Here is a 26,439-nt window from a genome sequence, read left to right on the forward strand (position 1 = left end):
CATTACAGTCGACAATCATTGTGAGATGGGTTACGCTGAATTTTGTACTCTCTGCTTCACATATTATCACTACTTCCTCTAAACAGTGCAGGTTTCCAACCAAAAGTTGACGTGCGAAAGGATTCTTTCGTGAAAAGTGACGAACTAAGATTTCTGAGTTCAGTCCTAATGGTTGCAGTAGTTTTTTTATTTTTTTAGTTCCTGAGTTATAACGTACAGCTTTGTTAAATTTCATCCATGATGTTTAAGCAACCGTGACAAGTGCGACTTCTTAGAATTAGTATAAGAGCTTACTCACTTGATCAGGTGACCTGGCTTCTACGTTGTGGTGAAAATCAGCTCCGGCACTGCCGATCTTTACGGAAGTAAAGCAGCAGTGTTGCTTCACGCTTTCTGGCATTTGATTTCCGAAGACCAACACGAGAGGCTGGGTATCTCGAAGCATCTGCATGGAAATGGGTTTTTAGAGACCCGTTTGGGAGCCGGTAAAATTTTAAACGTGCTTCGTGCGCTCTATGACTGCATCGGCATTGATTTCTTGTCGTTGATATTATACTCATTACTGCATTACCACAATTACTATTATTTATTATGAAATTACGGTGCACTTCATTAATATGGCAGCTCCTCCTGCATTGCATCTTCATTCTCAAACGCAACATGGAAAGCTAATCTTCTTTAAAATTTTAATGTTATCCTCTTGCGGATACTGGTGTTCTTATTACATGCAGTGCGTTATGTTTATGGCTCTATAAATAAAATAGAAGAAGATAAGAACTAGTCCAATTTGTTTCTTCAGTGCTTGGCCACACAGGACGTGACCATGGGCATGAAAGAGCAGCGGGCATGCGAGCGCATCAACCTTTTCGGCTTTTCTTGGTACAGGTGCTGCCAGCCATCGTGGGATGTACGGCCGTGTCAGCCAGTGGTGCATCACAATTGTTCGAGATCTCTAGCACATGCACATGGCATCACCTATCCACCACTGCGTGGCTACAGTTTCACCTCGTCTTGCAATATTGCGTGTGACGATTCCGCTACAATATTGCCCTGGTCTAAAAAACCAAAGACTGTTTTTTTAGCGTTCTATTCTGCAAGCGCTCGCACAGCTTCCATTGACACTGCCATCAACCTTTTCGCCGAACAAAAGCATGGACCATCGGCGTTGTTCTACACTGCACTTAACAGAGCAGCAGCTATACGGAAGCATCCACTTTTTCTGTTCTTCATACAGCTTAGTCAACTCCCGCAAAGCAACTGATAGTTTCGTTTTCGAATTCCACAACGCCGTCCTGGCAGTGGACGGCTTGCTGTTGCCTTGTTATTACAAATACCGCCAATAATTAAACAAAACAAGTTTTTGCATGCGAGAAACTAAAGCGCTTTCCCTTTCCCTCACATCAGTTTGAATGTCTACCGGTTTCATCTGAAATGGCGAGACGGATCACGGCTGCTTAGCTCAGCTGGGTCAGCGCTCATGCGTGTTGTGAGTATTTTAGAGTATTCTGCGCATCCTGCTAAGCCTTGGCGACAATTTGCGCGTTCGCTGGAAAACCGACCATAGTAACTTCGGAACAATTCGAATGTTCGGGCTGCCAAGGAATGACCGGGGCGGACTAGCTCCGATTAAACAAAAGCTGCCAGGGGTAAAGAGGGTGGGGCGAAAGTAGAAAAGCTTGACGTCACCGCCGTTTTTGTTCTGTTTCTGATTTACTTTCAGGCCGTTCACCGCCAAGGAGGAATTGGCGCTGACTGTAGACCGTAATTGTGACGCGATTTGACCCGGCCAATGGGAGGCATACAGAACTTATCTGTCCTGGTTCAGTCGTATTCCGTCGATGCTCTGTAAACGAACGAGTAATGTGCGCCTGCTGCTTCTCCGATGATTGTATGTGTTCTTTGACATTAGGTGTGATTCTACGATGTTATTAAGTTACTCCCTTTAACTGGGCTGCCGAGAGATCGAAGGCCCGAGCAAGAGAGGCATTGACATAGTAGCATTACTCAAATTGCAAATTTTTCAAAATAAGCGAAACCACGCCGTTGTACCATCACAGCTCAGTGAAGTAAATAAATACAGGTAAATTAAATAAAAGAAAACCACAGACATTAATTATCGTTAATTGCTGTCGAACAAAATGGCTTCTTCGAATGGTGCTCATCCCGCGCTAACCAGGAAACAGGCGGTAGCCTGGCGCCTCCGGCAGACAAACATGTATCCTAATCCGGTGGCGTGCAGCAGATTCTATCCAGGGCAATACAACGATCAATGCAAATTATGTAGGGGTAGGGCGTATCTGCCACACATTCTATGGCATGCTCGAAGGCGGCTCCTTTCGAGAGCAGCAAAATTGAAAACCGGCAGGAGTGAGACCCTGCTGCTCAACTCAGACCAGTGAGACCAGGTCTGGGCCGCCCAGCTAATCGAGGCAGCCGCTGAGAACCCACGGGTTCTCGGCCGTCTGCTGGGCGGAGGGAGGCTGCGTCAGCCCCCGTGATTGCTGACATCAATAAAAGTTGAATCTCTCTCTCCCTCCGAATGGTTGTATTGATAACTGTACAGCATAATCTCGGATTGTGCAAGAGGGACGAAAGAGGAAGAAATACACAGGAGACGGGCAACTTTCAACTAGGATTTGTGTATAATTATGCAGAAGCTAGCCCCGGAAAAAGACGAGAAGAACATACTGTAAGTGCAAGACACACGAAATCGCCAGAGATTAAGCCCACACATGCGAACCCGAATTACATTTTCGTTCACGTGTATCATGTATCCGCGGCATGCGCAGAATGTAAGAACCACAGCTTCTTACTTGACAGCGAAATCAACGGCGCGCTAACCCCTTCAAAGTTCAATGTCGTCAGTCTTAATTTCCGTGGTCTCTACTGTCAGTCGTGTCCGAGTTGCGATGCAACACTATGGTGTTATTCACGTAATTCAAGTGTGGTTAGCAACCGCCCTCGTGGCAGTTGGCTGGCAAATGACCGTACGCACCTTTGATAACTTTCCTATAGTATTCCCTTGACAGGACTTCGATCAGTGCGACCTGCATAGGCTTGGCTACAAGAAAACGTAATTCTGCACTCCACGCTGTCTTAACAAACAAAACTTGTTGCGCTGGTTATTACCCAATTTCTTCTTTAGCCTTGGAACCGTGTCCTTGCGATACATAATATGGACAGCTTCTCTGGTTTTGAAGACAAGGTCTTTTGTGGCTTCCTCCCACGGCTTTGGGGTACGTGGGATCTGGACACCTGGACTCTAAGTAAAAAATGGCCCTTTGCGCCTTCAGAGCGTCGTAGCGACCAACAAAGGGCATCACATTCTACGTGTTGATCGGTTTATGGATTTTTAGAATTTTTATTGGCACAAGAGTATGGCCAAAGAGCGCCAGGCGAAAGATAATGAATATATTCTCGAAAGTAAAACGTGACAAATGTGAGAGTTGTGAATCTGAATGGCGCATGGCAAATGTAACCTTGCTATAGAGAGGCCAAAAAATTAGTCGCTTTAAAGTGCGTAGAATATACAGGTGTTAAAATGATGACAATGACTAGTGATGTATACTACGAGCATAAAAGTGCTATTACAAAGGGATGATGAATTGAACGTATGAGTAACAATAGCACTCATACCTCACCAGTGGGCCCTTGAACGCAAGGGCTGGACGTGCTTTAGAAAAGGCAATCACAGCAGCAGCCTCTAGTGAGAGAATGTGCTACGTATACCTAGGGATGGTAACATGCGGTGTTCTAATTTCTCGTAAAAACGTTAAAGCTAACTTATTGTCAAAAGTGGCTCAACGCCGAGAAACATTGCCGGTGGAAGGGAATGTGATGTCTATATGCAAGGGCAAAGTACTTTATTCTTTGAGCATCCATTCCCCGAAACTCTTAAAAGACGTGAAGGACCGTAAGCGTCTCGCCACATTTATTACAGACAGAAGGATCATGAGTGCCAAAAGTTTGGCCTATTCTGAGAAGGCAGAAAATGACCTCAGTTTGCGGTATTTTCGTTACTGGGGCCCAGTTTTCGACGCTTGGCTTTATAACGTAGAGTTGATTAAGTTCCTCAGTGTCGCACATACGTTGCCAATGTCCCCTCAGTTTCTTGCGAAGGAAGGGCTTTAAATCCACGACAGGGAGAGTTATGGAAGAATTACTTAGTCTTATATTTACTGATGTGGCTATACTGTCGGCAAGCATATTACCCTCGATGCCTCTGTGGCCAGGTACTCAGCATATTATGATATATTTATGAGATGCGTTCAAAGCGCAGACCATTGAACAAAGTTCAGTAAAGACAGAATTTTATTCCTTTGTAGAGAATTTAAGCTTTTGACATCGCTTAATGAATGTGTAAAAATTATTATTTTTGGAGCTTTATTTTCTTGACGTGTCTAACAGCCGACAATAGTGCGTAGGCTTCCGCTGTAAGGATGCTTGTTTCCGGATGCAACTATGGCCGGATTCCGAGAAGGATGAGCCGACTGCAGCATAAGAAACGCCAGCGTGCGACTTTGAAGCATCGGTGTAAAATTCTGTGCACGACTACCTGGACTGGAGTTCCAGGAAATAGAATAGAAAGCTTATTTCTCGTTCACGCAGTACAAAGCAGTACAGGGAAGAGGGGACACTGGGCAAAAGCTGCTGAAGGCAGCTTGAGGAGCACCCAGTGCCTCAGGCACACATTCATTCTAATATGTGCCTCTGGGCGTTTTTTGTAACCTCTGTCACATTTTATGAGCTGCCACAGCCACGGTGCTACTGGCATGGCTGGAGCCATTCGAGGGTTTTCAAAAAGTGGAACAGCCATTGCTTTGCCGAGGTTCCTTACACGCAGTGAAAAAGGCTCTCTAACTATTGGGCGATTGTGGAAAAGTGTGGCACAAGTCCTATCGTTTACGGATTTGTTACAAGGATGTTCACGATTAGAGTGTGCTTTCAGAAAATACATGAAACTGGACAACGACCTTTGTAAATTGAGTGACCACTCACTGGATTCTACATAGAGGATTTGTACTGGGTTGCTTCGGAAAGCTCCTGTGGCCAGGCGTATGCATAAACGATGAACAGGATGAAGAATTTTAAGAGCGAAGCTGTGTAAGCCAGCCGTAATTGTGGTGCGTATCAAGAAACTACCAAGAAAGAAAAGAAACTTTCTGTCGAGGCGGGATTCGAGCCCGCGTTCCCCCGGCCCTAAAGCGAGCCTCGTAACCACTAGGCTACACAGCCACGCTTGCAGAACATGCATTTATGCGAACCATATGATTCGTTCGAGCGTCGTCGTCTTCGTCCACAGCTGACGCGTTCGTACGTTCGTGCTCTGCGAGGTGAAGAGGTTTTGCGCGCTATGAGAGTGAGAGAGAGAGAGACACATTCACGGAGGGGGTCTCCTGGAACGCGGTGTCGGTGTTGCAAGCTGCGCTAAGCAACGCGCAGTGACGGCCGTAAGTCCGAGACGCGCGAAAACAAATTATCATCATCATGAGTATAAGATGAAAAGTTCGAGCGCACTTCCGAAAAATGCTGGGCTACGAACGCCCAGCTTTGCTGTTTCAAGCGTTGCGCGGCCAAGTGCAAGGTTAAACGTTTTTTAAGACACTTGGTGTAGCAGACTGATACACCGCAGCCCCGTAATCTAAACGTGATTGCATAAGACCTTTATAGAGATTAATTAAGCATCTTCTGTCACTAACCCAATTTGTGTGAGAGAAAATTTTCAGTATGTTCATTGTATTCAGGCACTTGGGCTTCATGTATTTGATGCGGGATAAAACTTCGGTTTTAAGTATAAGACGACGCCCAAGAATTTATGTTCTTTGTTTACAGGAATGTGCTGTCCTTGCAGTTCGATAGTAGGATCAGGGAGCAGTCCTCTTTTTGAAAAAACGACACAGAAGCTTTTATATGGATTGACCTTTAACCCATTTTCGTCTGCCCATTTGGATACTTTCTTCAGTCCAAGCTGAACTTGCCTCTCGTAGACTGCAAGGCTACGAGAGGCAATTTAAAACCTATTTGTAGATTGTCTACGTAGACAGAATAGAAAATGGCTGGAGGTAGCGAATAACGAAGCGTGTTAATCTTCACAATAAAAGTGGATGCCTCCCTGGGGCCTCCCTGGGGCACCCCAGTTTCCTTCGTAAATGGACGCGAGAGTGTGTTGCCTGTTTTTCGAGGAAAGTACGTTTTGAGGTAGCTCGCAATAACACACAGCATGCACCACCTGATACGCATTCGTGATAAGTCTCGGAGGATTCCATAGCGCCACGTGGTATGGCATGAAGGACTTTATTTGGGTCCTGTGGAATCAGTCTGGGAATGATGCGGGCCCCTGCCACGTCGGGTAAGAGAGGTCGAGCCCCTCTGCCACCATACGGCCCTCTGGATAGCCCTGAGTTGGTCCGCCAGCACTTCACTGTGCAGCATCCGCTGCCACCACCGTTCACCGTTCACCTCCGGTTCTTGAGAACCATCCCCGGCCAACGCCGAGCAGTGCCAGAGCATTTATTCTATATCGAGCAAACCCCAACACTTACTGCAATAGACTGAAACCCCGCAGTTCGGATTAATGTTATTTATGACTACCGTGTTAGGGTACGTCCGTGTCTGCAGAAGCCTTAATGTAACCGCCTTTGGCCTAGTTTAAATTAGAATGTGGCAGGGGGAATGCCCTGCGCTCTAAGTAATAGTGCTTGGTGATCTCGCTGTAGGTTAACATCTGGTCCCTGAACTCAGGAGCGGGAGATCCAGCCCCCTCAGGGAGGGCACGGCACACTAATCCTCCTGCCTCACTGTGCGCCAGCTCGTTGAGGTTACGCGGGCTCTCTCCACTGACCCCAATGTGCACCGGAAACCAAGTAACTGTATGCGGAGTGATATTCCTACCCTGCAGCAGTCTGTAAGCCGGTTCCGCAGTCCCACCGAGAAGGCTTTAATCGCATATCGCGAGTCACTAAACACCGAAACCCTTCCTGAATCAAGTAGTGCTAAAGCAATAGCCACCTGCTCAGCAACCCCCGGATCCTTTGTATAAATGGAAGCGGCATTTCGCACGCTCCCTTTTCCATCTACCACCACCACCGAATAACATCTTTCCCATTAATCCATGCCGCGTCAACGAACGCAGACTCCTCCTCCTGATCCTTGCTTCTCGCAACAAAGCCCTAGCTCTCGCCATCCGCCTCCCTACATTGTGCACAGGGCGCGCATTCCGCGGCAACGACGAACCATGATATTGGTCCGAAGGTTCACGTTCAACTCGAGTAGCCACGCCCCATCGCGCGACACAGCCACTGATTCTCCAATTGACTCTAAGATATACCTACCCGCTAGTGCACCTAGCAACCGCTCTCTGTGTGCCGTACGCTGAGCCTCGGCAATTTCATCTAAAGTATAATGCAAACCCAGTCGCAACAACATGTCGTTTGTCGTACTCACAGGCAGACCCAGCACCGCCTTCACGGCTTTTCTAATTAAAGCTTCCAACTTATCTTTCTCCCCCTATTCCAATTTAGCATAGCTGCCACACACGAGAAATGACACAGAATAAATGCGTGAACTAGCCGCATCGCACCCTTTTCGCCTGAACCCCTAGGCCTATTAGAGATCCTTCTGATAAGTCTTATGGCCGTCTCCGTCTTCTTGGTAATACGCTGAATGGTTCTGTTATTCGATCCATTCGCTTCAACTACCACACCAAGGACCCTGATAGCCTCAACTTTTGGTATCAACGACCCATCCCCAGTCTGTATTTAATGCAAGTATCAACTTCCGGTACCCAATCCTTCGGCCTACGACCCAGCTTCTTAGATTTGAAGATCAACCACTCCGACTTTTTAGTGGAGCACCTAAGCCCAATAAGGCCCAATACTCTTCCGTAAGTGTTACCACCTCCTGCAACCTAGCCTCAAGCTCTCCATCACTACCACCAACACTCCATATAGTAACGTCATCCGCGTAGATAGTACATCCAATACCCTGGACAGTGTCCAGTATATTAGCCAACTTTGACATCGCAAGATTGAAAACATAGGCGAGAGTACGGATCCCTGCGGCGTACCACGGCAACCCAATTTAAAGACTTACGACCTGATCTCCCCTAACCTAAGACATGTTCTCCTACTCATAAGGAAAGCTTTGACAAACTGGAAAAGCCACTGCCCCTGATTCAAGTCCGATAGCACCCGTAGAGTGAAAGAATGTCGGATATTATCGAAAGCTTTTTCTACATCAAGTCCAAATAGTACCTTAGTATCCCTTGTCCGCCGACCAAGTAGCTGATGTTTAATCCTGATTATAGCATCCTGAGTCGAGAAGCCGGGCCGAAATTCTATCGAGTGCGGAAAGACCCCATTGCCCTCAACATAGCACGTTAGCCTAAAAATGACATGCTCAGCGACTTTCCCCAAACACGATGTCAGCGAAATGGGTCTGACATGTTCAAGCCCTATAACTTTCCGCGGTATGGGTATCAGAACAGTAGTTGCCAGTTTCCACTCTTTGGGAAAGAGCTTTGCTTCCATCGGCTGTTTATCTCCCGCGTAATGAACTCAATGGACCCCTCATCTAAATTTTGTAACATTTTATTCATGATGCCATCCGGCCCTGATGCCGATCGACCATTAAGATTCTGCAGCGCTACCCTTATCATTTTCAGTAAATTCCTCCTCCATAACGCTATTCCCCATCCCCATGATATTCCAAAACCACGTCAGGTGTATCGTGCCAAGTCTCCAACGAAAGTTATCTGTCAGCTAGTAACCTTCAGCAACTCCTCCTCCGTGGAGTCCCGACACGCCTGAGGGACCAGCCTACCTATCACCGTCCTCTGATAGATTTAGTGTTTTTCTCATCTAGTAATGTCTAAGCAAACTTCAGCCGCCTCCCTTTTAATGCGACCATCATAGAATTACAACACTTCATCCCTTGCTGCTTGCACAGTAGCGACAACGGTCTTCAATTTCCAGATTAATCATTGCTATGCGCTTTCTGAGCCTTCTATTCAACCTCTGACCGTTCCATCTCATTAAATTGAGTGCTTCGCTTCCAACTAATGCGCCAGGTGACTATCCATTCGCTCTGTGTCAATATCGGTCTTAACCTCCCTAGTGGTCGCCTCAACGTCACTTTTAAGCTGACTAGTCCACTGTTCCAAGGTCACTCACTCCTCTTATCTTCGATTAGCGGTGTTCTTGGTTTCCTAAACGCATCCCAGTCAACCACCCTGAATGTGCGCTCCTTTTTATTAGCCACTGCCAAAGTAATCATAAGTAAGTAATGATCGCTACCAAAATATATTAGAATGGATCACGACGAATCCACCACCCCGCGAATAAAAGTGAGATCCGGTGTCGAATCTCTACATGTCGACGTTTCGCATCTAGTGGGATTCGAAGGGTCTGTAATTAGAGATAAATTCAAGTCTTGTGCCTGCCATAGTCTCTCCCCTTTAATAGTGCTATAAAAATACTTGCACACATGATAGGGTGCTATAAAGTCTGCTCCGATTAGCAACGGAGCATCCTTAGCCAGATTGACTGCTTTGGTAAAGAGGGATTTGAAACTCTGCTTCGTGTCCCCGGGGTTACCGTACAGATTAAGCAGGTAAACACTCTTCTGACATGCCCCTTGCCGATATAAAATTACCTCCACCATAATATATTCCATCCTGCAATTCGCCATGTGAAAATAATGCCTAACATACGCCAACCTCATATTAATGGGAGTGGCGAGACCTCTGCCCTGCTCATTACCTGTAACCTCTGCTTTGAAACTCGTTAAGGTCACGCTAGACGTCAGAGTTTCCTGTAACATGATAGCGAGGTTTCGCACCATGGCTTCTAACAAACTGCTGCAGGGACGCCTTCTTATGATTGAACCCCTACAGCTGCACTGCCAAATACTAAATGGACTATTTATTAGAGCCATCTTGGTCATGTAAATTCGGTTTACTTAATTTGAGCTTCATTCCACTCGATGACTTACCCTGCTGGGCCAGCGTCCGAGAGCACTCCGCTCCATAACAGAGACCACCGTCTCGTTTAGATGTACTTCAATTTTGCCTAATCACTGATCCGTGATATTCTACCTCTCTTCTATCCGCTCCAATCTACTAATGACCTGATTTACAGTTTCTTGCAATGTCGTCATCATTTCTTTAAGCTCGGAACGGACCTTGCCCTGAGGCTGCACCGTCGAGGAGAGGGCCCTGTTTTTTCGAAGCCTGCGTCTCCTCGTCAGCCATGTTGCCTTCTGCAACCTCCACAGACCCCGTACCTCAACCCGGTCATCATATTTGCTAGCCTATCCTTAGCTACCGCTGTTACCGGATGGTAAGCCCCTCCTAATTTCAGCTATCTGTTTTATAAGCCCATCAACGGCTGCTTCTAAGCTATGATTCTCTTTTTCCAATTGCGCAATCCTCTCCTTATCCCAATTACCATACACATGCTCCTGGGGCTGCTTACGCGCTCGGCCGTTGCTGATGCCGCCCTTAGCCTCGTAGCCCAGGTTGTCTGGCCTCCAGCTGCGCCGCCACCTGCACCAGCTGCAGGAAAGCGCACCTGCGTGTCCCTAGACACGGAGCGACTCCTGGTCCCAGACAAGGGCCGCTGCTGCGACTTTGAACGGCTCTGAGAGCGCGAGCACCTCTTGGGGCTTCGTTGGGGGCGCTCGTCAGCTGCGCCGCCTAAGAAGTCTACATGCAACAGCGTTGCATGTAGGCTCTCTAGCGCCGCCTCAGCTGCCGCCGTCGCTAGCTCCGTCCTGGCACTCTCCTGTTGTCGAACACGCACCACGTACGGAAGCTGGTACCGTTGTCTGCATTTTTATCCGCCGTCAGGTGTCGGCCACCACAAAGCTTGCAACAAGGCACACAGAACTTATGATCCTCTTCGGGATTCCGAGCCTCACATCCTCGGCACTCAGACACTCGGTGCCGGACAGACATCCGCCCGATGTGCAAGCTTGCCGCACACATAGCATATATCACCTGCTTTCAATACAGGAAACACCGGGCTAGGGTTGGCCCATATCTGACCAAATGGGGCACTCTTAACCCGTCGAAAACAATAATAGATCATGTATCTTGATTATTGACCGCCATAGCCAGCGGATTGCGATCGTTAACAATGTTCCACTCAAGTGCCGCAGGGCCATCCATAATGTCCACATTGCGAATGACTCCTTTACACGTAGTGTGTGGGGCCGTCTCGTACGCACTCACTTCAAAATCCTTGCCCGCCACTCTGATTGACCTGAGTCTCACATATCGTTCAGCATCGCTCCTTTCTGGCGTACTAGCCACCAAGATGTTTGGCATAAAGTTAGGGCAGATAACATCTTCCTTAATCTGCTCAGTAGTCCGGCCTGCCGCCTCTACGATAGTCCTGCCCATCGTTGGAGGGCTAACTTTCTCCAAATTCAATCCACCCCGTGGGCGAATGACTATTTCGATGTGTTCTTCTGGCATCGGTGCGATGCCTTCACAATGCGATTCTTGATTATCAAGCCTCCGCGCCATTCACTTGCGCCCATTCGTTCAGGCATCTCGCTTCGTGTACCGCCATCACCCAATCCAGGCTTCGTGGTAACTCTAGATTATCGGCTGGACACTGTCCGCCATCCCAGGTCTTCAGTAAAGTCCTTCGCCAGGAGCGTTTCCCCTTAGACTTGCATTGCTGCTATTCCGGACGCGCGCGTCCGCCGCGCTAGGTCTACCAGACGCTAGCTCTCGGCCAGCGTGCCGTGAGCACAAAAGTTCCAATAAAGTCCAAAAAAGGGGTGGCCCACCTCAAAATCCGCTATCCGCTGAATCCTCTCGTCTTCACCGATCCGATTATATTAAATTTGCGCTACAAAATGACCAAATACCCGGGGAAACATTCGGAAAAGGCGGAGCCGATGCGAGTGCGTCCGCTCACTTCGACGCTGCACCGGCGCTCAGCACCACTTGGTGTCCTAGGCCTTTCCATGGCAAGAAATATCAATAAAAAGACTGTTTATGGACAGAGGCATCACGTATGTTAGCCTCGACAAACACAAGATGACGTGTGGTCGGCAGTTGACCGGCATTCCCAAATCTGCATTGGTACGGATCAAGCATTTTGTTTTTAATCAGGGTGATGCAGAAGGCAAGATTATCATTTTGCAAGCGAAAGCTTCATTACACTACCTCGGCAGCCGTCGGCGACTCAACAGTTTTCCACCTTGAAAGCTAGTGGTCAACCACCAAGAGAGCATGAAGGCGCGTTTATAGTCGACGTTATCCGTTCGTGTGTGTGTGTGTGTGTGTGGTGTGTTGTGTGTGTTGCGGTGTGTGCGTGTGCGTGAGCGTGTGCGTGTGTGGTGTGTGTTGTGGTGTGTGTGTGTGTGTGGTGTGTGTGTGTGTGTGTGTGTGTGTGTGTGTGGTGTGCGTGTGTGTGTGTGTGTGTGTGCGTGCGTGTGTGTGTGTCATCAGACGCCGGGCATTGGCCGCGTGGTCCGGTTATGTTGGCGGCGCCAGTACTCGAACCATCGGTCGAAACTATAGCCGCTGTTGTATCGCCAACGTAACATAACATGTGTGTGCGCGTTCACGCTACATCGGACTATATTTAGGCCTTTACGGAGCCCTGAAAGCCGACATTGCCGCCGTTGCCCGAATAGAGTTGGGCCCGGCTGCGAGTTGCAGCCAAGTCTCACTACTTTACTGATCACCACAGTGTTTTCATAGGCATAAAAAAATTATGAATAAACACTGTATTCATTGCAAACATGTCTGTATGCCATTGCGAAACCACACCTCACCCACAGCTCGACAATGGACCTAGCCAGGGCAGATGAAGCTTTCAACTATTAACCAGAGAGAGAGAGAGAAACGAGAAGGGAAAGGTAGGGAGGTTAACCAAGGACGTGCCCCGGTTGGCTACCCTACCCGCTTGGGGAGAGGGAAAGGGGAAGAATAGATAAGGAGCGAGAATACGAAAAAAAAACACTAAAGAGTCAGTTATTCACACAGTCCAGTCGCAGAGGAAGTGTCCACTGTCACAAGCGCTCATATAGTCCAGTCCCTCCTTCAAGAACTGAAGAGCTTTTGTGGCCTTTTGCATGCAGGAATGCGTAGGCCATGGTCCTAGAATCTTTTCCTCTGACAGCACTCTGCTATCTAACATGCTGAGTTGAGGTTGAGGGGTTAACCAAAGCTAAACCACAGCCAATTTTTATGCGTAGGGCGATTGTATGCAGAAGAGTAGCCTGCGCCTCAGCAGCATCGCCACCGGCATGAGCTCGTGGTTGGTGTCCTTGGCCGAAACGCTTGTGACTGCTGCCCGTTCGCATGCGTCCATTGCTAATAAACCTCTTAACACTATGCTAAAAAAGCTATTTTGTTATGGAATTGAAGGTATTGCAGCTGCTTATTAAGTAGCTACTTATCAGGAAGGTATCAATCAGTTTGTGTTGACCGAGAACTATCAAAGCCCGTGAAATTAAATGCGGTGTTCTCCAAGGAATTATCCTAGGGCCACTGTTGTTCGTTATATATACATATAATGATCTTGTAAACATTGAAACATCAGCGAACTATATACTGTATGCAGACGACACAAGTATCTTTCGAGCTGGAAGAGATGCGAATGACCTAGTAAAAGCGTGTAAATCTAATTCTGCATACACTAAGTGCATGGGTCTGTGGAAATCTCATTATTAATAAAACTGTTCTAAAACAAAAGCTGTTTTATTGCACCCAAAATCCGTGCCATGTAACCTCGGGGAAATCTTACACTTACAGGACTCCGTCGTTGAAATATCTTCTGCAGCTACATACCTTGGAGTAATATTTAATGAACTTATTCTTGGGGCCACACCAACTGCCTACGCACTAAACTTTCGAAGGCTTTAGGCAGGCTAAGGAAGTGTATGTATTTTCTCCCGGTCCATCAGAACCGTTTAGTTTACACTGCTTTGTTTGAATCACATTTGCGTTGTATACTGCCAATCGTATGGGGAAATGGCACTAAGACATCTCTGTATAAGCTAATGATAATGCAAACAAATGCTGTCTGAGCGATTGCCAAGCAGCCATATGATGCACACACAACTCCGTTGTATAAACTCAGAATTTTGAAATTACACAACTTGTACGGTTTTAACCTGCTATCCAGCCTTAAATGTGAAATACGTAAGAACACACATAATCTGAGAGCATAGTCAAACTTGCAAAACAACGCTTCTTTACGCTCATTGAGGCGCACAGAACTTTGGCATGTACCAAGATCTCGCACCAACTATGGATTTCAGATGATGGAGTCAAGCGTCCCACAGCTTTAAATAAATTCCACCTCACGATAGAGGATCTGCGTGTGCTTTCGAGAAATGACTTGTATGCGCTTTTTGCATAATGCTTGTTATCATTCTCTTTTTAGTTCATTTGGTTACATAATGCAGTAGTTTCCATCTTGTATCTATTGTTTAACATATTGCAGCTTAAACAGTATTTTGTTCATGTATTATTTACATCTGCGAAAGTGTCCGCTATTGTTTAGCAAACTGGCATCGCAGCTGAAACAGTTTTTGCGTGCATGTCTTACCTCTGCCAAAGTGCCCGCTGCCGGGTACTGGAAGGTGGGGCCCGTCAAGCTACATGTTGTAGCTTTTTTCCAGTTTCCCAACCACATCTCATGTGCAATTTTCTTTTGTAGTTTGTGTGGTAAATAAACCCACTTCAACTTCCACAATATTTGAATTTTGCTCTCCTAGAGTTTACTTGTTGTCTATGATTCATGAGTGTTAGACCGGTGTCACACGACCACTTTTGATCGCGATCAAGCCCGATCCAGATCGAAATTCTCGATTGCGATTGGCTCCCTCAAACAGCTTGCGCAAAGGAGCCAATCACGACCGAGAAATGCGATCCGGATCGGGCTTGATAGCGATCAAAAGTGCACCGTGTGACACCCGCATTACTGTACTTCCCTATAGGCCAAATTTGGCAGGGCTTTTAGGGTAAATGATGAAATCGCCGCACTCTCCTGGTTAATGCTGCTTATATAATTTTTCTAATCCCTTCTTGTGTTCATATTCTTTGTTCATATTATCTAGATTCCTGTATAATATTGTTGTTTAGTGCATTTACAAGGACTGCTCACATGGTTGTCTGCAAGATGATGAAAAAGGCACTAAGGGATGGAACTGAGAACAAATCATGACCATTTGGTTACAGACGTGTGGTCCCCCCAACCACATTAAGGGCCCCCCCAAAGTAGGCACCTGGATCCGCTGTTCACATTGGTTGTTTCGTAAAAATGTTTATTAAGTGTCCTGCGGATTGATGACCCGGGCTCAGGTCTCCCACCTCGGGACGTCCTGGCCTTGCCTAGTCGCCGCTTCGCGGGCCTGCTGGACGGTCCAGATTTCGTCGGCGAGCTTGGAGCTGTGCAGGGCATCGGCCCGCCTCGCCGAGAGAACATAGGTATTAATGCCTTTCGTCTTTGCCTTCCATTCCCAGAGCTTGTGCTTTATTGTAGCAGGTTCTATGCCGCAGACATTGCAGGTGCTGTCGGAATAGATCTCAGGGTAGAATATATGATACGCTAGCGGGTTTGGATAAGTGTCCGTCTGTAGCTGCCGCCGGGTGGTAGCTTGGGCTCTGCATAACTTGTCGTGCCAGATCGCCATTAAAATTTATGAACGTGTCATAATAAAAGGTCTAGCATATTGTTGCGTGAATTGAAGCAATCAATAATTGATTCGTTGTTAGGGCGACAGAAGTCAGAAATATGATACGAGCTACTCTGCGACTCAGTTAGCAAAAAGCAGCTCGGCCGTGTAACGCAGTTAGTTTCGCGTCTTCTGAATCTTACTAGGACAAGTTCGTGACGCTTTCTTTGACCCCCAACAAAATTGTAATTATTTCTTCACTTTTTCACGCTCGCAGCACCTGGTATGTGACGTAGTTAGCGAAAACCAGCTCGGCCGTGGTAACAAAGTTTGGCGTGTACTGAATCTGAGTGGGAAAAACTTGTTACGCTATTTATGGCCCCGCAACAACATACACCTTCTTTCGGTACTCAGGGTTCTCGAAAACTCGATGAGCCATTGCCAAGAGTGATAACATGGGAGTGTGTTTCTTGCGCTGGCAGAACGCGCAAAAGCTAACGCCGAGGAGCTCGAAAACCAGGAACTTGTAAATCGAAAATTCCGTCCTCTCAACGACTGAAAACAGGCTTTGCACCCACGTATTTGTCTTGTGGACGAGCATAAAGCATTTTGCGAGCATCTAGCATGGTTTGGCTTGGGAGCCTCTATTGTGGCCCTCTGTATATACGTAGCGTACCATCGCGTCGGCTGCTGCCAAGTTATTTTGAAAACACGCAGTCACCCGTGTACTTGTGCTGTTAAGGTGCAGGAAATAATGCCCCGGAATACCGGAATGCTTGGAAATCAGATGGTTCTTCATATCTTATGGTACTGTTTAGGATGAGTCGGGTATTTTCTACGCCATATGTATGTAAAAGCGAATTGCTTTTGTTTGTAATGCCACCCATTCACCACTTTCACACGTTTCGCCTCTATGCATTCTTGCATAGAGGCGAAACAGAGGCGGTGCATTGTGGATCACACTGTAGTCGCAGTGATATGTCACAATTACGTTGTTGTGCGTGCCGCCTTTAACTAGAAGAAGGACGCTCCCAGCCGATTTGCTCAGACTGTAAATTCGCATTCCACTTAGATGCATGCTCAGGCGTTTCGTAAGAAGCGTACAAAAGCGAGGGATAAAGCCATGGAAGTGTGATAAGTGCAAGAGCGGTGTCCAGAAATCAGGGACCGAAACGTAAGGGGCGTTGACCGACAGAGTTGTAGCGCAGCAGCTCCACTCGCTCGAACGCAAAATCGACGCACTCGTCGCTTTACCAAGCAAAATTGAAGCCATGGAAACATCTGTGCAGCTTCTGTCAAATAAATTTGACGAATTCCGCGAACGGTTGCACGCCCAAGAAGCAGCTATGAAAGATTTGAAGAAAATGGTCGATAAGCTAGAGGAAACCAAGGTAAATAAAGATCTAGCGCTGATGGCGCAGGATCTAGATAAGCTAGAATACCGCAGCCGGCGTTTGAATCTAGAAGTACACGGGATTCCAGAAACTGAAAATGAGGATCTCATGACAAAAGTGAACGAAATTGCGAAATGAATGTCACTTCCTCCTGTGTCCCGAAATGAGCTTGAAAACGTCCATCGGCTACCCGCTAAACCAGGCAGGGCACGCGGTGTTATTGCGCAATTTGCTAACCAGGAATTAAGAGACTTAAGAGACAAATGGCTCTCAAAGAGGCGACTGCTCAGAAGCGAAAGCAGCAGTACATACATATGCGAGAACATGACTCGACAGGCACGCGAGCTGCTCTCAATGGCCAAGGAATGGGCGACGAAATCGGGTTTTGCATTCGTATGGCATACAAACGGTAAAATGTTAGTGGCGAGCAAGTGGAGAAAGGGCGACGGTCATTGGATGTAGCGAGGACCTGTCACGTATGACATGAAATTGGGTGTCGTCATGCATGTACGTCACTGGTGACCTTGACCTTGATGTCGTACTCCACTACCGAATTCCTACGCCATATCCCTGTTTTAAGAAATGGCTCTAGACTTTCTGTTTTTCATTTAAATGCGAGAAGCATACGGTACAAATTTGATGAAATTAATATTTTATTATCTGAATTCAATTATCTGTTTGATTTAGTTTGCTTTAGCGAAACATGGTTCTTATCAGATGATGATAGTATCATGCTTGACGATTACGACTGCGTCTCTGCATGCCTATTAGGAAAGCGTGGTGGTGGCGTCTGTATGTATATCCGCACAACCTGCCATATAGGTTAATTCCAGAATTTAATATCGTAGATGATAGCTATGAGTGCATAACGATAGAGTGTTTCGATATGTTATTTTCTGTTATTTATCGCCCTCTTTCTGGATCAATAGAAAGTTTTCTGAATTTCACTGAGAAACTGCTGGAAAGATCTTTTGAATCTCGCTTGCAAACTGTCTTAGTTGGTGATTTCAATATTAATGTGTCACTAGATAACCCCTGCTATGTACGCCTAAATGAATTAATCGAAACATACGGCTGTACAAATGTAATAAACACCAACAAGAATAACCGCTACATCTGAAACAACGTTAGATCTATGTATCACAAGCTTCGATCCTGATGATGTGAAAGCAGGCGCCATTATGTCCGACATTAGTGACCATTTCCCAATATATTGCTTCCTACCAGGCAACCGTATAATCCAAAATAATGATGAAGTATTATTTAGGAATTACTCAGAGCATAATATAGACATTTTCAAGAACCTTGTCACTGGTGTTAATTGGAGCATTATTACCGAAGAAACCGATCCCAATAAGTCCTACAACCTATTATTAGACTACTTTACATCCATCTATGAAAAGTGTTTCCCTCCTAAGTCCCTCAAAAAACACAGAAAATGCCGGAAGCCGTGGATAACAGCTGAATTTTACAGCAGAATTAAATTCAGAAATAGCCTTTTTCAAGTATTTTTGCCCTCCAGAGATGGAAATGATTTACGTAATTACAAAAAATGTCGTAATAAACTAAATAAAGACCTGAAAATAGCTAACTCAGAATACTACATTAGCAAACTTGCTGCTCATTCAGCAGATCCACGCCTCTTGTGGGACACAATTAACGAGCTAATCAACAAAAAGGCAGTCACAAGAAGAGCCAAGTTTCAAAAGCCGGGCATGAGGGATGCAGAAATCGTCGATACTTTCAATAAACACTTTCTAACTGTAGGAGGGTTTACAAATGACAGCATACAAACGCCTTGTGGTAAATATAGCCACAGACTGTCCGTCCAGTGTTTTCCTGTTTCCTACTGATCAGAACGAAGTGGAACATTTAATTTTGTATTTAAAGGATAACTGTGCATGCGGCTCTGATGACGTCAAGCCGAAGCCATTAAAAGCTATAAGTCACATTGTCACTGTACCTCTGACACACATTTATAATTAATACTAACTTCAGGCGTTTTTCCCGATTAAATGAAACTTGCTAGAGTGTCTGCGATTTTTAAGGGTGGGTCGTTTGACGAACTCAACAACTACAGGCCGATATCTGTCCTTTCTGTATTTGCAAAAATTGCTGAACACATTAAAAAATAAGAGGATTACAGGTTTTTTTAACGAGAAACAGTATTATCGCGAAAGAGCAGTATGGATTATACAAAAACAAGTCTACAGAGACCGCATTACTTAGCATCAAAGATATTCTCGACAACATTGAAAATAATATATATGCACTTGGGGATATTCTGGTTTTCCGAAAGGCATTTGACTGCATACAGCACGACCGGCTTTTGCGGAAAATTCCCTTCTATGGTATTCGCGGTACCTCGTTGCAACTGATACAAAGTTATCTAGCATTCAGAAAGCAATACACTACAGTAAATATATACAGTCTCAAGTTGAACTCATTAAGTATGGTGTCCCCCAAGGATCCATCCTTGGATCTGTCCTGTTCTTGCTGTTCATTAATGATATAGTAAATATTGAGGTATATTACAAAATAATAATGTATGCTGATGACACAAACGTATTTTTCTCAGGTCTAAACGTATGCGAACTGTATAAAGAAGCTAGCATGTGGATGAACAAGTTAAATATGTGGTTAAATGCAAACAAACTTCAGTTAAACATAGCTAAAACAAAGTACCTGCTTTTCAAACCTAAAGGAGTAACAAACATTCCATACAGACCAATCTATTTCCAAGGTAGCGAGATTCAGGAATCGACAACAATAAAATTCTTAGGAGTGCATTGCCGCGAACATCTCTCTTGGTCCCCCAAATTGACACGATAAAAAAAGATCTTTCCAGGATAATCGGCATTTTAAATAGACTAAGGCATTACGTTCCATCGAATGTTAAGCTTCAAATTTACTATGCCCTAGTTCATTCCCGCCTAACATACTGTTCCTTGGTGTGACTAACAACGACTGACACAGACCTTAATTCCCTCCTAATTCTTCAAAAGCGTGCAATACGTGCAATTTCAAACATTTCACTCCGCGAAAGCACACGACCATATTTTAAACCTATAAAATATTACCTATCAAGCAGTTAAACAGACACAATCTATGTTTGGAGATACTACGTCAGTATCGGTTAAATTCATCACTTTTATTGGATACATATCATGTGAAGCAAACCCCGTATGAACTACGCCAGAGCTTAATACACAAACCTCGATCACGCGCCAACTACGGAGACCAATGATTAACTTATCAAATACCAGACATGCTGAATCAATAACCAACTGGAGTGTGGAACTCATCTAAAGCATTTCAAGGAATAACAAGAGAACTACTAGCTGAAGAATACGAACGTTCTCACGATGTTTAAAAAACGTGACGTACCTTACACTTTGACAGTTTACCTTATAGCTGTGTAATATGCTAATAGTGCATTTCACAATTTGTTTAGTACTGCAATTTCTCTCATGCGATACCGATTACTTGTATGCACAATCAACTCGCTTTTCTGTTTTGACCTGTACAGCATAAGCATGCATTTATACGTGTTTTTTTTCTCCACTGTATCATGCCGCTGCTTTGCTGCCAGGGTGGCACGGCCAAGCCAGGCATTTCCTCAGCCTTTAGCCGTGTCTCCCAAGGCAATCTTGTGCCGAATTTGCCTTTAATAAATCCAAACAAAGAAAGAAAGAAAGAAAAAAAAAATATTACGCAGTATTCCTATAATGTCTAAATACCAAAATGACACATTCTTGAAATTCACTTCTTTCAGGCTGATGCCGTCTGGCAGAGCTCATACGGAATTACTGCTGCTTACTTGGTGCCACAATGTTGGATGAATGCACAGAAAGCGCGGAACGAGCATTTCACAAGGCGTATGTGGCAATTGCATGTGGCACAGGTTTTTTTACCCTTGTAAGAATCGTTCGCAATCATTTTTACTAAATAATGAAACAAATCCGCACCAAGACTGCACCCGCGACTGAGCAGTAGAAGTAAGAAAACTCCGTGCCGAAAGGCGCGGTATTTGAACGCTAGCTGGCGTACCGCGTGCCAGGTTGTGTTCAAAGCGCGCGCGCTCAATACCAAAACCGAAACTGGAAGTTTGGTTCAGGTATTAATGCCGACGGCTTGGTGCGCTGCAGTTAATTCGGCTGCTGGGCTCTAGGGGAGTGTCCATTCCTGTTGAACTTTTTCATGATGTAACGTTAAAATCCGCCGTGTTTTGCGACTTCATAGTGCACAGTATCGCTCTAAAATTAACCGCCCTTTAAATGTGGGAGTCAACATTCGTCACATCAATACCCCTTGCACTGCAACAGCCCCCATTGGGTTTCGCTACCCTTCACAGAAGCAACAGCATAACCATACACTCATAGGATACACAAGGCGACAGCTATGGCTTTGAAATTTGATTAAATTTTGGGACACATTTACACAGGCAATCAACTTTTACCTTCGGCCGTAAATCGCAAACTCATGCTACGTCACAATCGGCTCATTACCTTCCACTGTGTCTTCCCCAATTGTGATAACGCTATAAGCGTGAGATACACCACCAACCACCACAAAACCGTGACTCAGAGGGCAGTGGCCGTAGCCAGAAATTTGTTCGGGGGGGGGGGGGCTCAAGTTGCAAACGCGGCCTCCTCCTTATAAAGGTTGTCGAGGGCATCAAATACATGAATAATAACTGCATTGCCATTGGCCAATGCCATTGTATATGAGGTCCTGAAAACGAATTATTTAACGCTACGCACAGTCAAGAGAAGCAAATTATGTGTTTGTTCATAAAGGAAAGCTTCGTATGTCCAAAAATTGCGGCAGTAATAGCTGATATGAATGCTACCGCGTTTTTTTTTTTTTTGGTCTAATAAGTAAAGAAAATAGCACGCGAACTTTAGAACTATATCAGTTCGCAACCAGCAAAGCAGTGCATGCAGCTGGTATGAAAAACGTAAAGGCCATAAAATGAACAAATTGACAAATATTTGATGAATCTTTGTCATTTAACAACCTTGTTTACATTTTGTATGTATGCAACGGCCAGGGAAAAACCTCAATGACGCTGTCCTTCGTTTGCAATGAATTGCGCAGGAGCAGATGTTACCGGTCGTATATTGTAATTGCACCGAAATTATAGTTGCAACAACGAGTACATATAAAAAGCAGAAGTTCCGCAAAATATAGATTAGAAATGCGAAGATAGAATGGAACATACAAATGCCAAGATAAACAGCAAGAAAGTGTCGCGTGAACCAAGTTCTTTGCTTGTATACACAAAACCTCGCAACAAGATATTTAAATATACGTATAAGTCTGCAGTAAATCTACGTATCTAAGGAAACGTCACTGTATATAATGCGTCAAACAAGACAAATAAACATGTTGCGTAGTCACAGATAGTAACTTCACGCATACAAGTATAAAGACAGACGATCCTGGCAAGAACAAAAACTATGATCTCATAAATCGTGATATGCATTTGGGCCATGCTGCGATCGCGACAGCACCATGTGGCTAGAATCATAGGAAAATAATGCAGAAATCAATACGAACATGTGTATTTTAACTGCCTCCACAGCGGGCAACAATTATCTGCACCCAAAATTAAAGAAGCTATTGCTTCGTTTCAAAAAAGAAGTAAAAACATGTAGCTAAAAAGGAAGAAGAAAAGGGACAACGAAAGCCACAGATGATGCAGCAAGTTGATTTACCTAACATCCGAGTGCGCTTTTGGGAAACGCCGCGTGTGCCGGGCTTTCAATGAGCAAGGTTTGTCAAATTGGTTATTGATGTCTCCGTAATTTTTTGTATTCCAGGATATTTTGATCATCATTCTAACTGTTACAACAAACGGTGAAAATTTCTGTGGTTATAAAAGCTAATGAACAGTCATAGTTTTTCATAATTACTAGCTTATATAGGAACGTGAAGGAACAGATATTTTTACAGGCATGATTTTTGCTGCTTCGCTATCTTTACTATAAACTTCACTCGGCGGGGAGGTTTAGCGAAGCGTTCAATAACTTCGGACACGTTGATGGAGACGTCTCTGTGGGCGTATAGAAGCGCCAGCATAACCTCAGACATTGTAAAGCGCAAGTGGTTTTTTTAGCAATCTCATGTTTGAAAATCTGTCTGCGCTGGCAGTGGCACTGGAAGGGTGACTAGAATCTGCAGCAGTTTGTACACATGTACAGAGGGGTCCACTGTTCAAGGGAACACCGGAGCGCGTGGCGTCTGCTGTGCGCCACCGCCGGGCCGGCGGCTAGAACTAGTTTCGCGCAGGCGCGGTGAGCGATGTGGGCGGTGCTATTTCGTTGTCTGCTACCATCTGCAGCCGCGCTTCGGATCGTCGCAAAGCAACCCGTTCATGTGTTCTGAAAGTTTGCCGGAGGCTGCATGGTCACACTCGGATAGCTAGCCGTTGCAAGGCTGAACGAGAATTAGACGGGGCAAATATTACTTCGCAGATATTTCTGCCGTTTGAACTCGCAAGGAAAGCATGACAATTTTTGGCGGACTGTCTATTTGGGGCACAACAATTATTATTGTTGGCCCCAGTATTTCTGCGTGTATAGTGGTCATCTCATGCGCGCTAATGCATATTGGAATCACTGCTCTAGGTATATATGCTAACAAAAAATCCACAAGCGCCGTTAAAGATCATTCAGTAGAATTCACAGCGGTAAGTTCGATGGAGAAATGTATTGGTATGCGTAACGTGTTGAACTCCCGCAGTTGCAGATATTTTAGTTACGAGTGGATGCTGAGGATTAGCAGCACGCCAATTGTTCTACAGCTTTAGGTTGTTTACGTTTACAAATCGCGTCTTTCTGATTACGGTAGGCATTTTTGGGTACGCCTTCAAAACACTGAGCGCTATAACCGTTTTATTAGAACTTGACGTAAAATGTGCTCCTACAAACTGCCGTCATCTTCTTGGGCTTCAAGAAAACCATGAGTCAAAACAAATAAAAACCCGTGCGTCGCTCAATATCTGGTTGCGTCGCCGTTTGCCTCCAGCACTGCCTTCATTCTAGAAGGAAGACTTGCATACAAGGCTTCACAGAATGAGGCATTTTGCTTCAAACGCTCCCATTCGGCCTTGACCGCGCTCCAAAGGCTGTCCGCGGAGAGCCCGTGCCGGCATTGACTTGCTAAAGCCTTCTTCATGGTAGCCCAAACGTTTTCTATGGGGTTCACGTCGACAGACTGCGGTGGCCAGCCCAGAACTTCCACGTGGTGACGCTGCAGAAGTGATAGAGCTTTTTTTTTTCTGGTGTGGAAATGTAGGGGAGTTGTCATGCTGGAACAGAAAGTCGTGCGGCTGGAAAGCACCATTTGCAGCATGAGGGAGGGCAACTTCTTCGATGACGTCGCAGTATTTGTCGGCCATGAATTTTCCTTCTAAGCTGACCAGAGGTCCGAGGCCATCCTTTGTGATGCAGCCCCACACGCTGACGACTGTCTATTAACTGTTTTGAGCGGCCTCTGCGTTAATTTTGCAATAGCGCGTTGTCTGTAATTCCCTTGCCACAGTTCAACAATACGCTGCCTTTCATCGTATGGCGCTCGAGCCATCATGGAGTAGTGGCGAACGAAGTGCACACTTAACCTTTTCTGAAGCGGGCAGTTCTTTATTTATGTATAAAGAAGGCGAACAAAAGACAGGAGCGTCATTGCTTCTGGTGTGCAGGGTGACAGTTGTTTGATTATAGATCAATCCCGTGACTTTCCTTCCAGCTGGAAGGAAAGTGGCTGCTTTCAAGTACGAACCGCGTGAGCTGCTTTTGCGAGACGATCCGAAGAGCGGCAGCAGACGGTAGCAGACGACGAAAGAGCACCGCCCACTACGCTCACTGCGCTTGCGCGAAACTCGTTGCAGCCGCCGGCCTGCGGTGGCGCAGAGCAGACGCCACGCGCTCCGGTGTTCCCTTTAACAGTGGACCCCTCTGTACATATAACCTGCAGTCTCCATGAGAGAGGGCATCTATTCCTGTGCTAAAACCTAAAAACACTTCGATATCGTTTCCTCAGCACCACGCTCGACAAGGTAGACAGCCGTCCTCTTACGGAAGCCACAATTCTTGGTCCCTGGTCCCAGCCGACGTCGGAACGAACTGCTTTAAAAGCGCTAGTACGCTTTTTAAAAGAAACAGGACTTAGTGAAAAACTATAGAATGTGCGGACTGATACGTTTCTTTTTCTTTTCTTTTAAATCTTCTATTGTTTTCTAATCTTTTCTGCCCTTACCCCATCCCCCTGTGCAGAGTAGCCAACCGGACACTTAACCTGGTTAACCTCCTTGCCTTTCACCTCTTATTTTCCTTCCTTCCTTCTTTAGATATCGTTGACATCCTTGTTTACGTACCTTGCACAAACAGTAAGCTGTTCGATTCCAGCAATATCCGTCGTTTCGTCAGCAAGTACGGAGAAGCAGGCTGCAGCGTTCACTTTTGCATCTTAGGATTTCTTTGATAATTTCACCACAAATTTATATAACTTGGTTTTGCACGTCTGGTTTAAATACGAGGCATTACTGGGGCAACTTTCCAAATGGTTCTTCAGATATGTATCACCACAATCAGCTCGCGTGTGAAGAAGCGCTCTGGAAATACCAGTATTTTCAGCGGGGGCTTTGCTTAAATTCATAGGACCAGTGTCGCTATCGCCACGGAGAGCCAGACCTTGCCGCCCGCAATAGAGAACTGTCTCAAATTAAATAGGCCGTTGACTTTCTTCTGTTTTCTCTTATTTTACTTTGCCTGCCCTGGTCCAGCTTATCGATCACATTGGGCGCGCTTCCTGAGAATGTTTGGAGAAAAATATCAGATGCCAGCTGACAGTCACGGTGATATTTAATATTTTCGTGTGTGTGGAAGATTGCGAGCGCGTGCTTCCACTTCTGGAACGGCTTGGACACGCGCGTTCGAGTGCGTGCATGTTGGCCCAAGGTTATAAAAACATTAAACCCAGAAAGTTCCTGAATTAAAAATCAGAAGCACGCCTTTGGAAATGTCAGCGCATTTTTCGCGTCAAAAGTGTATGAGAACTTTATACCCATCAAGTTTAGGAATTGAAATCAATGCGCTCCGTAGATTCCGGTGCCGCGGCGAGATGCCGCGACGCGCCCGCTCGCTATCGAAAAGCCCTTGAAACTTTGTGCTCGGCTGGGGCTCCTTACGTTATGTGACTCCAGGTGCATGGGCGTTGCCACAAAATCCAGCCCGAGTTCGCAATTTTCGCGCCAAAATGTCTTTTCGAGTGTCAAAAAGACATTGTAGACAAAATCCAGAATGATTCCCGGCGCCGGTGGTTGTTTTGGTCGGCGGTGCATGAAAGCACGAAAAATTTCGGGGGGGGGGGGGGGGGAGGGGCTGAAGCCCCATCAGCC

At 45.7% G+C, this 26,439-nt stretch overlaps 1 long non-coding RNA gene across 1 annotated transcript in view; it reads right to left on the reverse strand.

Annotated features, from left to right (window-relative positions):
- Window positions 1-305: 305 nt before the first annotated feature.
- Window positions 306-26,439, reverse strand: part of LOC125941415 (uncharacterized) — a 55,978-nt gene continuing 29,844 nt past the window's right edge. The window contains exon 4 of the long non-coding RNA XR_007464252.1: window positions 306-445. This is a non-coding gene — a long non-coding RNA (uncharacterized LOC125941415). The remainder of the gene's footprint in view (window positions 446-26,439) is intronic.

The sequence above is a fragment of the Dermacentor silvarum genome, chromosome 11 (genome assembly GCF_013339745.2).
Source record: "Dermacentor silvarum isolate Dsil-2018 chromosome 11, BIME_Dsil_1.4, whole genome shotgun sequence".
Taxonomy (NCBI): Eukaryota; Metazoa; Arthropoda; class Arachnida; order Ixodida; family Ixodidae; genus Dermacentor; species Dermacentor silvarum.